This window comes from Xenopus laevis, chromosome 4L (genome assembly GCF_017654675.1).
Source record: "Xenopus laevis strain J_2021 chromosome 4L, Xenopus_laevis_v10.1, whole genome shotgun sequence".
Taxonomy (NCBI): Eukaryota; Metazoa; Chordata; class Amphibia; order Anura; family Pipidae; genus Xenopus; species Xenopus laevis.
In genome coordinates, this window is record NC_054377.1 from 72,165,945 (window position 1) to 72,180,159 (window position 14,215).

Below are 14,215 nucleotides of genomic sequence, written 5' to 3' on the forward strand. Positions count from 1 at the left end.
GTTGAATTTCTTTTATTCTAAATCTTGACTTACAGTTAAAAACCTGCCTGTTTTAGCCACTCAAGTGTTTGACCAAAGTGGATTAGTCTAAGGGGGTTGTTTACTAAACTCAGAATTTATTATATCATATTTTATAAAAACAAAAACCACGACCAAACGCCCATGCCTGATTCAAACTTATTTACCAATAAAAAACTTGAATTAATTGGATCGCATAAAAACCCCAATAAAATCAAGAGAAACCCTGAATTGTCCAATTTTTTTTTTTGGACAAATTGCTTGATTTTTCGGATTTTTGACCAAAACCCCAGATCAAGCTAAACTCAGCAAAAACCACAATATCTTCAAATTGAGATTGGTTCCTCTCCCATTGACTTATACAGGACTTCAACAGGTCTGAGATGGTAGATTTTTTCGGATTTGGGCTTTATGCAGTATTGGGGTATAATACATTTTGAAAAATTCAAGTTCTTTTTCCCATAAAAAATGAAAGTTTTTTTTCACAAAAAAATCCAGTTTTTGACCCAAAAAACCAGACCAGGTAAATTTGAGTTTTAGCAAATAACCCCTTAAGTGTTTGGCTCTGTTAGAAAGGGGTCCTCCTCCCAAAAATTATTTTTTCACAATGAAGAAAATATCTTTCCAAGCAACATGTAAAAATGTGATGCAGTTGAAAACAGTGTTTCTTTCTCTTTCTATTCTCAGGGTCTAAATATAACAGGAGTCAGGTCTCCCTCAGGTCTTTCAAACAGGTTGCTTGCAATATTGTTTCAGAAGTCAGAGCCAGGAGTGCAGAAAAAAAACTTTGACATTGAGATGCTGCTTTTAATAGGAATTACATTTACAAATAACCAGAGTCAGACTGGGCCGACGGAACACTGGGAAAAAACACAGTGGGCCCCTGGCTGTAACTCAGTAATGAGTTACTGCCCAGGTGCAACCTTGCCGAATCTTTATAAATGAGCCCCTACTGGTCTTATTTATCAACACTGGGCAAATTTGCACCAGGACAGGAACCCATGGCAACCAATTTTTATTTTCATTGTAGCAGAGTGAAAAAATACAAAGAGCTTTGTGGGAGCACTCAAAGCTTATGTAAAATATACATATAATGGGCATGAGTCACAGGCTGGTTCCTCATTGCTTAGCTGAATTTTTTGGGGAAAAGTGTCTTCTGGGCTAAGCACTGATTCCTTTTATGCTAGACTTGTTGTAGGGTAGAGATATTCATGGCTAACACCCATTTACAACAATAATTAAATAATTAAATATGTTGAAAGTATGACTGGTTTGTACAAATTTGCTACAGACTGAGCAAGATCTTTCCCTGGTCCCAAGTTTTAGTAACCTTCTCTGAAAGTGGATTAATTTTTTTACATTATCTGGAAACCCATTATCCAGAAAGCTCTGAATTACAGGAAGGTCATCTCCAATAGACTCAGTTTAAAGCAAATAAAGAAAAATTTAATTTTTTTTCCCCTTTTTATCTGTAACAATAAAACAGTACCTTGTTCTTGATGGTAAGTAGCCTGCATGAATCCATATTGGTTGCACAACAATCCTATGAGGTTTACTTATTCCTGAACCAGCAAGTGAATTTTTTAGTTGTAATATTGGTGTGTAGACAGCCATCTCAGGTCATTTTGCCTGGTCATGTTCTTTCATAAAGAGCCAGCACTTTAGGATGGAACTGCTTTCTGGCAGGCTGTTGTTTCTGCTACTCAATGTAACTAAATGTGTCGCAGTGGGACTTGGATTTTACTATTGAGTGCTGTTTTAGATCTACCAGGCAGCTGTTATCTTCTGTTAGGGAGCTGCTATCTGGTTACCTTCTCAATGTTTTTAGGCTGTTGGGGGGGGTAGGAGGGAGTGAGGTGATATCACTCAAATTTGCAGTACAGCAGTAAAAAGTGACTGAAGTTTATCAGAACACAAGTCACATGACTGAGGGCTCCTGGGAAACTGACATAATGTCAAATGTCAGATTTCAAATAAATATAAAAAATCAGTTTGCTTTTTTGAAAAATGGATATCAGTGCAGCACTATTAACTGATGCATTTAAAAAAAACATGTTTCCCATGGCAGTATCCCTTTAAGGTATGGTGATCCAAATTACAGAAAGATCTCTGGTCAGGAAAACCCCAAGTCCCTAGCATTCTGCATAACAGGTCCCATACCTGTACTGTTAAGACCCAGTTCAGCAATTTAGAAATCAGATATACTGAAAAAAGGTTAATCCTTCATGATTGGGTACAGAGGGTGGTTGTTAATGATACATTCTCTGCTTGGAGTAAGGTTCTTAGTGGGGTCCCTCAGGGCTCAGTATTGGGTCCACTTTTATTTAACTTGTTCATTAATGACTATGGGGAGGGTATTGCAAGTAATGTGTCAGTGTTTGCAGATGACACAAAACTATCCAGCCCAATAAATTCCATCCAGGATGCGGCATCCTTGCAACAGGATCTTGACAAACTGGCAATCTGGGCAGCTAAGTGGCAAATGAGAGTCAATGTTGATAAATGTAAAGTCATGCACCTGGGATGTAAAAATATCCAAGCCACTTATAACCTTAATGGGACTGCACTAGGCAAATCCATAATGGAAAAGGACCTTGGAGTCCTTGTAGATGATAAACTTGGCTGTAGCAAGCAATGCCAGTCAGCAGCATCAAGGGCAAATAAGGTTTTGAGCTGTATTAAAAGGGGCAAAGATTCAAGGGAGGAGGGCGTCCTTCTTCCACTGTATATTGCACTGGTAAGGCCAGTACAGTACAGTTTTGGTCTCCAGTGATCAAACAGGATATTATTGAATTAAAGAGGGTACAGAGAAGGGCAAATAAGCTGGAAAAAGTTATGGAAGATCTTAGCTATGAGGAAAGACTGGCCAAGTTGGGGATGTTCACGCTGGAGAAGAGGCGCTTAAGGGATGATATGATGACTATGTATAAATGTATAAGGAAATCGTACAATAACCTCTCTAATGCTTTATTTACCAGTAGGTCCTTTCAGCTGACAAGAGGGCACCCATTCCGATTAGAAGAAAGGAAGTTCCGTCTAAATATTCGGAAGGGGTTTTTTACAGTGAGAGCTGTGAAGATGTGGAATTCTCTCCCTGAATCAGTCGTACAGGCTGATACATTAGATAGCTTTAAGAAGGGATTGGATGGCTTTTTAGAAAGTGAGAGAATACAGGGTTATGGGAGATAGATCATAGTACAAGTTGATACAGGGACTGGTTTGATTGCCATCTTGGAGTCAGGAAGGAATTTTCCCCCTATGAGGCAAATTGAAGAGGCTTCAAATGTTGTTTTTTTTGCCTTCAGCTAGCAGTTAGGCAGATTATATATAGACTTAAAAGGTTGAACTTGATGGACGTGTGTCTTTTTTCAACCTAACCAACTTACTATGTTACTATGTTTATTTAACATGAAGATAATATATATTAGAATAATGCTAAACAATCAATGCCTGCATCCCACTAGCAAATATAAATTTATGTGCCTGAATTGCAACTGCTTTAAGAAGTGACTAATCAAGAAAGGGGAAAAAGTAACAGCAAGCGACATTGGGGGGGTCATTTGAAAGAAAAGTTTAGAATAAAAACAGATGAAAAGAGATCAAAAGTAAGGGTAAGGGAAGTTACAGTATCCATGATAAAAGCAAACAGATACCTTGAAAATTAAAACCACAAAAAAGAATAGGGAGGAGAAGAGAAATTAAATAGAGAGGGATGATTTACTATAAGAAAGGTAGTGTGCAAATTGTGCAATGTGACCTTTTTCTGCACACTTTTCAGCACACTGCCTTCCTTTTGCATTTTGGTCTATCTGCTCTGTATTACCTGGGCTAACAACTCAAAATTACAGCTGGGCTTTCTGGCTGTCATGTAGGGTTGTGCCTTCGCTTCTGGTTATATAAGTTTATTATAAGTGATTCGGGTGTGTTGGGCAAGGTAACTGTCTTGTTTTGGATCAGATTATATTGAGAGATGCATTTTAGGTTTGAGGCCAGTGTACAAACGTATTGCAACCAAGAAAGTTGCATAAACATTCCATTATGCCCAACAAACCCTTCATTGTCTATTTCTGAATTACACCTCTCAGCATCCTATGAGAACCAAAGGTTGGTGAGGGAAATGGGATTTACTGTGACTCATAGACTACTAAAGGCCTATTGTTTGCTGGTAAGTAGCAACTGTAGGACCATAGGCCTCTATTATAACCCCCAGTTCCAGCTAGTACCTATGACTACATGGACAGTGTGAAGTGAGCCTCAGTTACTGCATGCGATGCAAGAGTAGATGTGTCAGCAAGCTAATGTTTGGACATTTATACCCTTTGTGAGCAGATTAATGAACAGAGCATTTCCCTCCACAATCTGACATGTCAGTTCTACCCTTACATAAAGTCAAGCAAAACATTTTTTCTTAGCTGAAGCCTAAACTGGTTGTTTGTGCTGAACCATTATACCCAGCTTCCCCCTGATAGCTTGTTGCAGAACTACATCCCCAAGCACTCCATCAGAACCAAAGGAGGGGCAACTGAAATTTACCATGTCATGACATTATCATGTACTTTTAAGCGGTGTCTCTTTTACCTGTTGAGAATAGAAGGCCCTAGATTTCCAGGGTGTGTCCCAGGGAGTGGGGTAGTATTCTTAAGTAGTCATATGCTAGTCAATCCTGTACATCATCCATCTTAATTGGGTAATGTTATGAAGGGACAGATGCAAATACAAAGGGTCATACATGGTAAGGCCACCTTCCTTGACTTCTCTTCATTCCCCTTATCTACTGATCCCCTGTTGGTCTTTAATGTCCCTGGTTCCCAGACAGTTTGGAATAAAAATGGCCAAGACTATTTATAGACTATTTATAGCATAAGAATCCAGTTGCATAAATAGGGTGTCCTAGCACCATGTTATATGCTGTAGTGCAAAAATAAATGCAGGTTGGCTGGGTTTAAAATGAAACACAGTACTTACATTTCCAGCTTTAGAAAGTTACTGATGAGTAAGTAGGGGCAGTGAGGGTTTTTTCAACAGGGTCAAGTGTGGATTGCATCAGACTTGTACAAAAGTCACCCTCTTGAATTCCTGGATTACAAGTGATTGGTTGTACTTAATGTGGTTTTTATGTGTATCTTGCATTACGTAAAGCCAGAAGCGATGCACACAACTTAGGGGCACATTTACTTAGCTCGAGTGAAGGATTAGAATAAAAAATACTTCGAATTACGAAGTATTTTTTTGGCTACTTCGACCATCAAATTGGCTACTTTGACCTTCGACTAAGACTTCGACTTCGAATGGAACAATTCGAACTATAAATTGTTCGACTATTCAACCATTCGATAGTCGAAGTACTGTCTCTTTAAAAAAACTTTGACCACCTACTTCGCCACCTAAAACCTACCGAGCACCAATGTTAGCCTATGGGGAAGGTCCCCATAGGCTTTCCTAGCAATTTCTAATCGAAGGAAAATCGTTCGATCGATGGATTAGAATCGTTCGATTTAATCGTTGATCGAAGGAAATGCGGTAAATCCTTCGACTTTGAGATTCAAAGTCGAAGGATTTTACTTCACTGGTCGAATATCGAGGGTTAATTAACCCTCGATATTCGACCAATAGTAAATGTGCCCCAAAATGTGTGTGGATTATATTTCACCTGTAAACAGAAGAATTTGTTTGACTCCATTCTGAGTTATGAGGTTGTTATGGCTCATGGTTTAAGGAAAGTCAGAGGCATCGGCTTTAAATTAAACCAAAGTACATGTATGTTAAATATTCTGTAAAATAAATGATGGCAGTTGGGCAGTGTGTTATCAAATAATGCGGTGGTGCTTGGGAAAATGGCTACAATTCTTTAAAATTAAACTAAAAGGCAAGATGTGGTCCTATTTAGGAGTGAGGTAAACAGAGGAGAGTGTAGAGATTATAGATGTATAGTATACAGAAGGGATTATTACCTTATGAATCAGGCCACAAAAAATGATGTATCTATTGATTCAGGCAGTTTCCAGTTGTGCTGTTAATGAAGAGATAGGGGCATTGTAAGCAAAAATATCATGTTTTGTGTCTGTGATAAACGTGGTCTGATATAATTTAGTGTTTTAGAAATGAATAGTACTGTAACAACACAAATAATTCATTTTGTAAATGCTACCACCAAAACAAATCTTAAAAAAGTATAACATGAAGCAGATGTATCTCAAGAATACATAAACCAGTAGGGATATATTTAAAGTTAAAATGAAATCAATATGATAAAAGGACAAAGAAGCAAGGTTCAAAAGAAATATTACACCATGGAGTTCACCAAGCATCCAAATTATTACAAATAATGCACAAACTGTAGTAAAAACAAAATAATTCAATTTTTTTTTTTTTGCTCTGTAATAATAAACCAGCACCTTGCACTTCACCCAAAATAAGACATAATTAATCCTTATTGGCCTATTGGGTTTTCGTAATGTTTACATGATTTTCTAGTAGATTTAAGGTACGAAGATCCAAATGACAGAAAGATCAGTTATCCAGACAACCCTTGGGGTTATTTTTCAAAGGGTAAGTTTTAGATGTTTGTGAGGTTTTTTTATACCTCGAATGAACTTTTAAATCGAATGTTTTATGATTTATGAAAAAACTTGAACTCAAATCAGTGAATTCAGGATGAAAAATCCAAAAATTTTAATTACTTGAGCTTTTGAGCGAAACCCAACAAAAAAAACCCGAACATCATGAAGGCTACAAACATCTTCAAATGGTTCAAGGGGCCGCTACCGTTGACTTCTACATGACCTCGACAGGTTTCAGATGGAGTATTTTCGGATTTGAGCTATTTTCAGCTTCGGGGTATAATTAATCTCAAATAATTGTAGTTTTTTTTTAAAAAAATGAAAAATTAAGTTTTGACTGAAAAATACCCTTGAAAACTCACATTTTTCAGGTAAAAAATTAGACATTCAATAAATAACCCCTTATGCTAGCATTATCCCTACCAGCTCACTTGAGAGGTTAAACCAGGTTGTGGCTTTATCAGCTCTGTTGTCTGTGGCAGAAAAATTCTGCTCAGTAGTAGACAAAATCCTTATATCCTTTCTATAGTACACAAAAACAATAACTGTCAGAGAAGATTGTACAAATGGATTGTTTGGTCACCAGAATGGATTTATACTATCTATGTTAGCAGCAAGTACAAAGTATTTTTATTACTGCGAAAAATGAAAGTATTTTGTGAATAAGAATTATTTGCCTACATTTGAGTTAATTATATATAAATCTATGTGTAGAAGGCTCTTGTATGAGTCCAAATGTTGAATAAAAAATTATTTCATTTTTTATTAAGACCCGTGAGTGTGAATATTTTGTTCCATAGCACCCAAGTAATTGTTTCTTTTGTTGTGCGCACCCTGCACCTACATTATCTACCTAGGTAAAACTTTTTTCTACATTTCTAGGTTTTTTTTTCACAGTTTAAGCACTTATCAGTGTCTCATACAAGCAGAAAATTATTTTGAAAAATTGTGTTTACAATTTTAAGTAAAAACTGCTTGGACTCATTAAAATAGCCAAAATATCAAGGCAGAAAACAATTCTTGTATTTTGTTATGTAAGCAGTCAAAGTTCACAATGTAGAAGTGCCCACAAATGATCTGCACGGGATGTTTAGCCTTGACCGTCATCCAATTTATTCCATATCAGCTCAGCTGGGTTAAAGTTAGGTGACTGGGGAGGCCATGTCATCACTTTCTGCTTCGCTTTATCTTCAAATAATTCTGACACAGTTTGGAATTATGCTTATCCTGTTGTCACAAACAGCTGCCCAATAAGTCTCATACCAGAAGGTATAATGCTGAAGAATACTGTAGAAGCTCCCGTGATTCAAAATTACAGTTTCTCTATGCAAGTCCCCAACTTTAGAATAAGATCCTCTCCTAACGATAACACTACCTACCCTTTCACACATCCATTCATGCAACTCTCACAAGTAACACCTGTTTTTAGGAGTTGCATGAGACATTGGATAATCCTATCACAACTACACAGAATCAACACCTGTGAATATTCAGATGTCACCTCTTTGAAGAGTTACAATGTGCCATTGTGATTCGATTAGTGGAAGAGTTTATATGCCGAGAATTTCCCACACCAGTCAGTTATACTGAAGAAGCTGCTCGGATGAGTAGTGAAATGTCTTCATTGATTACTCAGCAAGTCCAGTTGTTTTTAGATTTACTTATACTAGATATACCATGACCTAGATGAATGGAAATCTTAATAGTCAAAAAAGTATCTTGTACTTGAGCCAAACTAAGATATAATTAATCCTTATTTGAGGCAAAACCAGCCTATTGGGTTTATTTCATGTTTACATGATTTTCTAGTAGACTTATGGTATGGAGATCCAAATTACAGAAAGATCCATTATCCGGAAAGCCAGAGGTCCCAAGCATTCTGGATAACAGGTCCCATACTGTACTTTTATTTTTATTTGTTTTTTAAACTTACATTTCTTGGAAGAAAATGTATGCACAGTATCTATGACAAAGAAACTGGAAAATAAACAAACAAAAGAAAGAAAACATAACAAATGTCATAGAGTAGCTCCTTCTTCAATTAAAGATAGACAGACAGCTTCTGTGTTTTCAAAGAATCTTTCCAAAGCTGACAGGCTTCTTGAATATATTTTTTCCCAATAAAGTCTCTTGGAATCGCCAATTCATAGTCTAAATTACTGGTAGCTGCTTTTATCTGTGTGGTGTTTGGCACATCCTGTTTTTTTTTTCCGGTTTCTATCAAAAGTCTGTAAGCATTTAGAACTTTAGAAAAAAAAAATGCCCTTCCAGTGTTTTTTGGTTGCGTGTAGTATATATTTAGTGACATTGCTTGAGGAGTCATGTCAAAATAGTTTTGAGTAAAAAGTTTAATTAAATATGAAACAGAAATCCAGAGACTTTATACATTATCACAGGAACACCGTCTATGAAACGTCTCCTTTTTCAGGTTAATTGTATTACCCCTATTATAAAGCAAATGTATTTATATCTATATGAAACATTTACTGTATTTAGTGCAAAATATCACTGAAAGAACCTCACACTGTCACTCAGGTAAATATCTTAATATTAGAACAGTATGTTTATGTTTTAAATAAACTAGCATTAACCTGTAACTCTCAAATTTCTTCTATCAGGGTCAGGCCAGGTGCCCCAGGCAACAAGCGCAGGACTCTGCAGACTGGACAAGGGTAGGCAGCAATGGCGCCCCCCCCATGGTTTGCACCCTAGGTACGTGCCTACTCTGCCTACCCCTTGTTCCAGCCCTGCTAACTATTATTATTATATTATTGTGCTACTTTCAATTCCTGTTGGTAAAGGTGGGCACTGTAGCCTTTTGCTTACCTGGTACAAGGGGCTATGAAAGAAGTTATTATTATGTCTTATAACGATGTGCAGGTCGGGTAAAACCTGACCTGCACCTGACCCTAACCCGCCATTCGCCAACCCGCCCCACCCTTCCGGCTTCCATTTTAAGGCCCATGCCGACCCACCCCGCCGATGATGTCACAAAATGGGTGTGTCAGGTCGTTAAAAAATGAAGCCAGAAGTCGGAAGCCAAATGGGCACATCACTAATGTCTTACTCAGTTGTAAATTCATGTCTGGATGGTGGATTTTTCAGAGACATATCAAATACTTTTCTCCCATCACTCCCATCCATGGAAAACTGGAGAGTTTTTACATACTCTCAAAACGTACTGAAGGCTTGCCATGACGGCTCAGGCATACAAGATAGAAAACAGAAGAGAAAATTTTTAGAAGATATAGCTCAGCATTTTAGTAAATGAGGTTATCGAGTAGAGAATGGAATAGATCAAGCATACCTCCCAACTGTCCTGTTTTTCACAGGACAGTCCTGATTTTGACAGCTCAATCCACGGTCCCGAGTTTGTTACTGAAATTTCCTGACTTTCTCTTTGATCTCCTGCACTGAACAGCCAGAAAAAGATATAAAGTTTCTTACTTACTTGGCTTTTGGCATTGATCCTAGAATAGATACTCTTGTAACAGTTTAAGATAAGAAGGTCTCTTGGGAGAACGTAGACTCTCAGCTTAAAGGGCAATTCACCTTAATTATCAAAACTGTAATAACACATAAAAACCACAGAAATGTGTTAAAACCTGCCAAAAGTTGTAAAATGGACATGGCAATCAGGGGGTTGTCAAAAAAAAAATGAGCGTGGTCAAAAAAATCCTTTTGTCTCTCTTTCTATTTACAAAATGTTAGGAGGTATGGATCAAGTACAGTGAAGAGACAAGCAGGGGTAGCTTGGTCACAAGTATAAATATAAAAGCAACTTTTCCAGAAAAAAAGCAGAATTCATATGAAATGTGCAGTCAGTAACTGTGAGTGAATGTATAAATGCTGTACAAGGTAGGCAGATGCTCAAAATGTATAAACCACACATGCGGATCTTATACCCAGTAAACATTATGAGGTATATAAGTGGCATCCCATAATAGATAATTGTTCAATAATTTAAGCTGAATTCTTTCACTGCCAACCACATCAACATTTGCCTGGAGCCCATTTGACGACTGTATAGGTTAAATCACAATGAATATTCAAATAAGTCCTTAGATGCTATTTCTTTGCTATACCATCTGAGCTGCAGTAAATACTACCTGCTAATTAGTTGCTATGTGTTACTAGACCTGAAGCCAAAACAGTTCCCTTTGGGGTAAAGAAACCATTTCACGAAAATGCCCTGGTACCATTGCTAAAATCTGCTGTTGTTGTACAGTTTTCTTGAAAAACACTTTGTACCAAAAAACGAAATAAAAAAAAATCATTTCAACTGGAGCAGATTATTTATGTTGGTGTTTTTCCAGGTAACAGCTCAACAAGCAGTCAGGTTATAAGGTTATCTCTGTGAAAAGAAGTTTAAGCTGACCTGTGTTTCATGATGCCCCAGACTCACAAACAGAGGTCATACTGCAATGTACACACAGGTTCTATTAATGCAATGATAAATAAGTGCTTGCCTTGATATGATTGTGTAAACTCTGTGCTGGCACGCTGGAAAGAACAACTTGCTTCTCTTAAAAACACAGCCAAATAATTAGTGGTAAAAAAATACATTTAACTTTGCTACTCTGCGGGGCTCATATACTAGCACAGGTGTAATAATTCATAAATAACATTAACCAATCAGCATTTAGCTTTGTAGTGCTAATTAGACCAATAAAAACATATGGTGCCCATGGGTATTTATCATTCATCATTGTAAATAATCTCACTGTACTTGAGTGTATCAGAACAACTGGTTAGCATTAGTAATGGGCAAATTTATTCGCCATGCATGGATTTGCGGCAAATTTCAGCTCACAATAAATGCTCACAAAAAGTTGTACCCCAAAATCTTAAAGACTGCACTACATAGCTTGGTAGAAAAAAAAAAGCTTCATAGGACAGTAGACAATGAATTTGGTAACCTAGAAGTAATTTATTAAGGACAAGGTGCGGTAAAGTTGTGAAAAAAGGAGAAATCTGGCAACGTTTTGTACATTTTGCACCCTTGCTTTTATATTTATACTTGTGACCAAGTGCTGCATGTGTTAGGCACATCTGTATTAATGAGGGGTAGGAGGGGGAGTAAATATAATGCTGCTAAATTCATAATTTCCCATGTTGGTGTTTATAAAGGCAATGTTAAACCCAAATTTTTCATTGTTTGACAAAATACATCCAAAAATGTATTTAGCATTACCCGTTAATAATTTCCTGTTGTATTTAACATGCTGTACATTTAGGGGGTTAATTAACCCTCGATATTTGACTGGCGAATTAAAATCCTTCGACTTCGAATTTCGAAGTTGAAGGATCTTGCGCAATTCGTTCAATCGAATGATCGAAGGAATAATTGTTCGATCGAACGATTAAATCCTTTGAATCGAACGATTCGAAGGATTTTAATATATCAATCGAAGGATTATCCTTCGACCAAAAAAAGATTGCTAAACATATGGGGACCTTCCAAAGGTCGAAGTAGCCCATTCGATGGTCGAAGTAGCCAAAAAAATACTTCGAAATTCAAAGTATTTTTTCTTCTATTCCTTCACTCGAACTTAATGAATGGGTCCCTAAAAATGACAAAATATGGGTACAGGTATGGGATCCGTTTTCTGCAAACCCGTTATCCAGAACACTCCAAATTACATAAAGCCATTTTCCCTAGACTCCATTTTATCCATATAATCCATATTTTTCAAAATTATTTCCTTTTTCTCTGTAATAATAAAACAGTACTTTGTACTTGATCCCAGCTAAGAAGTTAGTAATCCTGATTGGAAGCAAACCAGCCTAATGGGTTTATTTAATGTTTACATGATTTTCTAGTAGACTTAAGGTATGAAGATCCATTACCCGAAAAACCCCAGGTCCTGAGCATTCTGGATAATAGGTCCCATACCTGTACTAGCTACAGAAGTTACATTTATTACAGGTATCAGTGGTAACAAATAGTCAGACATATTTCTATAAACATTACCATTTCACTCACATTTAGGCAAAAACTTTGTTACTGCTTTAGTATCATTTTAATAAATAGGGTTGCCCTGCTCTCTAGTGGTTATTTGCAGCAATTGCAGCACCACAGCATATGTTACAGTGAAGTACTTGTTTCCAAACATGCTCCTTGCACTTCTGAATTGTTGCTCGAGCATGATTGCATCGATCTTCCCAATTTTTTATTATTGGTGCACTTACTGACACTGGGGAACACTGGTGATACTGCAGTCCTGGTGGCAATGTCAGGCTTCCCACAGCAACAAGCACTTCAGACTTGCCATTGGCAAATTGGATTTTAATTCTGTTTATAATGCGTGTGCCGAAATTTATTCAATCCCCACTATTATAATCCTAGCTGTATTCGATTCAAGTAAATTCAAGCACGCATGTTTATGCAATGTGGGGAAAATATATGGCGTCTAAAAATACACTTTGGACACTGCTTCCAATACATACGTGTCTCTATGACTGGCCATCATAAATTAAGGTTGTAGCATAAACAAAGCCACACAAATATCATAGTCACTTAGAGTCACATTAATTTTAGTAGAATTATAGCTTTTTGAAACCAAGATTAAAGTCTATTTCTCCAAAACCAACGAATGCCATGAAAGTTATTAAAAATCCAGATTTCATGTCTGGATTACATGCCTGGTTATGCAGCAATACTGATGAGAAATAGTAGATGCAATAGAGAAAGTAACACAGAATAGGATTAGTGTGGACAACCCAGGTGCTATAATTGTAAACCTGAATCATAGCACAAAGAAAGTAATAAAAGACCCTCTCACCTTCTACAAACCGCAAAGGCGATAGTCCCCAAAAGATGGAAATCAATGGAAGCCCCTACTTTTAGAGAATGGCTTGCAAAAAACTGAGGAAGTAAGACAGATGGAGGAAATTACATTCCTACTCCATAACCAGAGTAAAAAATACTGGAAAATATAGTCTCCTTGGGTGAATTACATTAGAGTACTAAATCCTTAAGAAAATAAGAAGTCTCGGGTGACTTAAAGGAACAGTTCAGTGTGAAAATAAAAACTGGGTAAATAGATAGGCTGTGCAAAATAAAAAATGTTTCTAATATAGTTAGTTAGCCAAAAATGTAATGTATAAAGGCTGGAGTGACTGGATGTCTAATAAAACAGCCAGAATCCAACTTCCTGCTTTTCAGCTCTATAACTCTGAGTTAGTCAGCGACTTGAAGGGGGGCCACATGGTACATTTCTGTTCAGTGAGTTTGTAATTGACCCTCAGCATTCAGCTCAGATTCAAAAGCAACAGATATGACCTATGTGGCCTCCCCTCACATCTCTGATTGGTTACTGCCTGGTAACCACGGTTACCAGTCAGTGTAAACCAAGAGAGCTGAAAAGCAAGGAGTAGTGTCCTGACTGACTTGTTATACATCAAATCACTCCAGCCTTTATACATTACATTTTTGCCTAACTAACTATATTAGAAAAAAATTTTATTTTGCATTGCCTGTCTATTTACCCAGTTTTTATTTTTACACTGAACAATTCCTTTAAGAGTACACCAATGGAAAACAGAACCCATTCATGGTATTACAATTACTCATACTCATTACTCATTACTCATAATTACTAGTTAAAATCAATGTCACATGCCATATGGAAAAC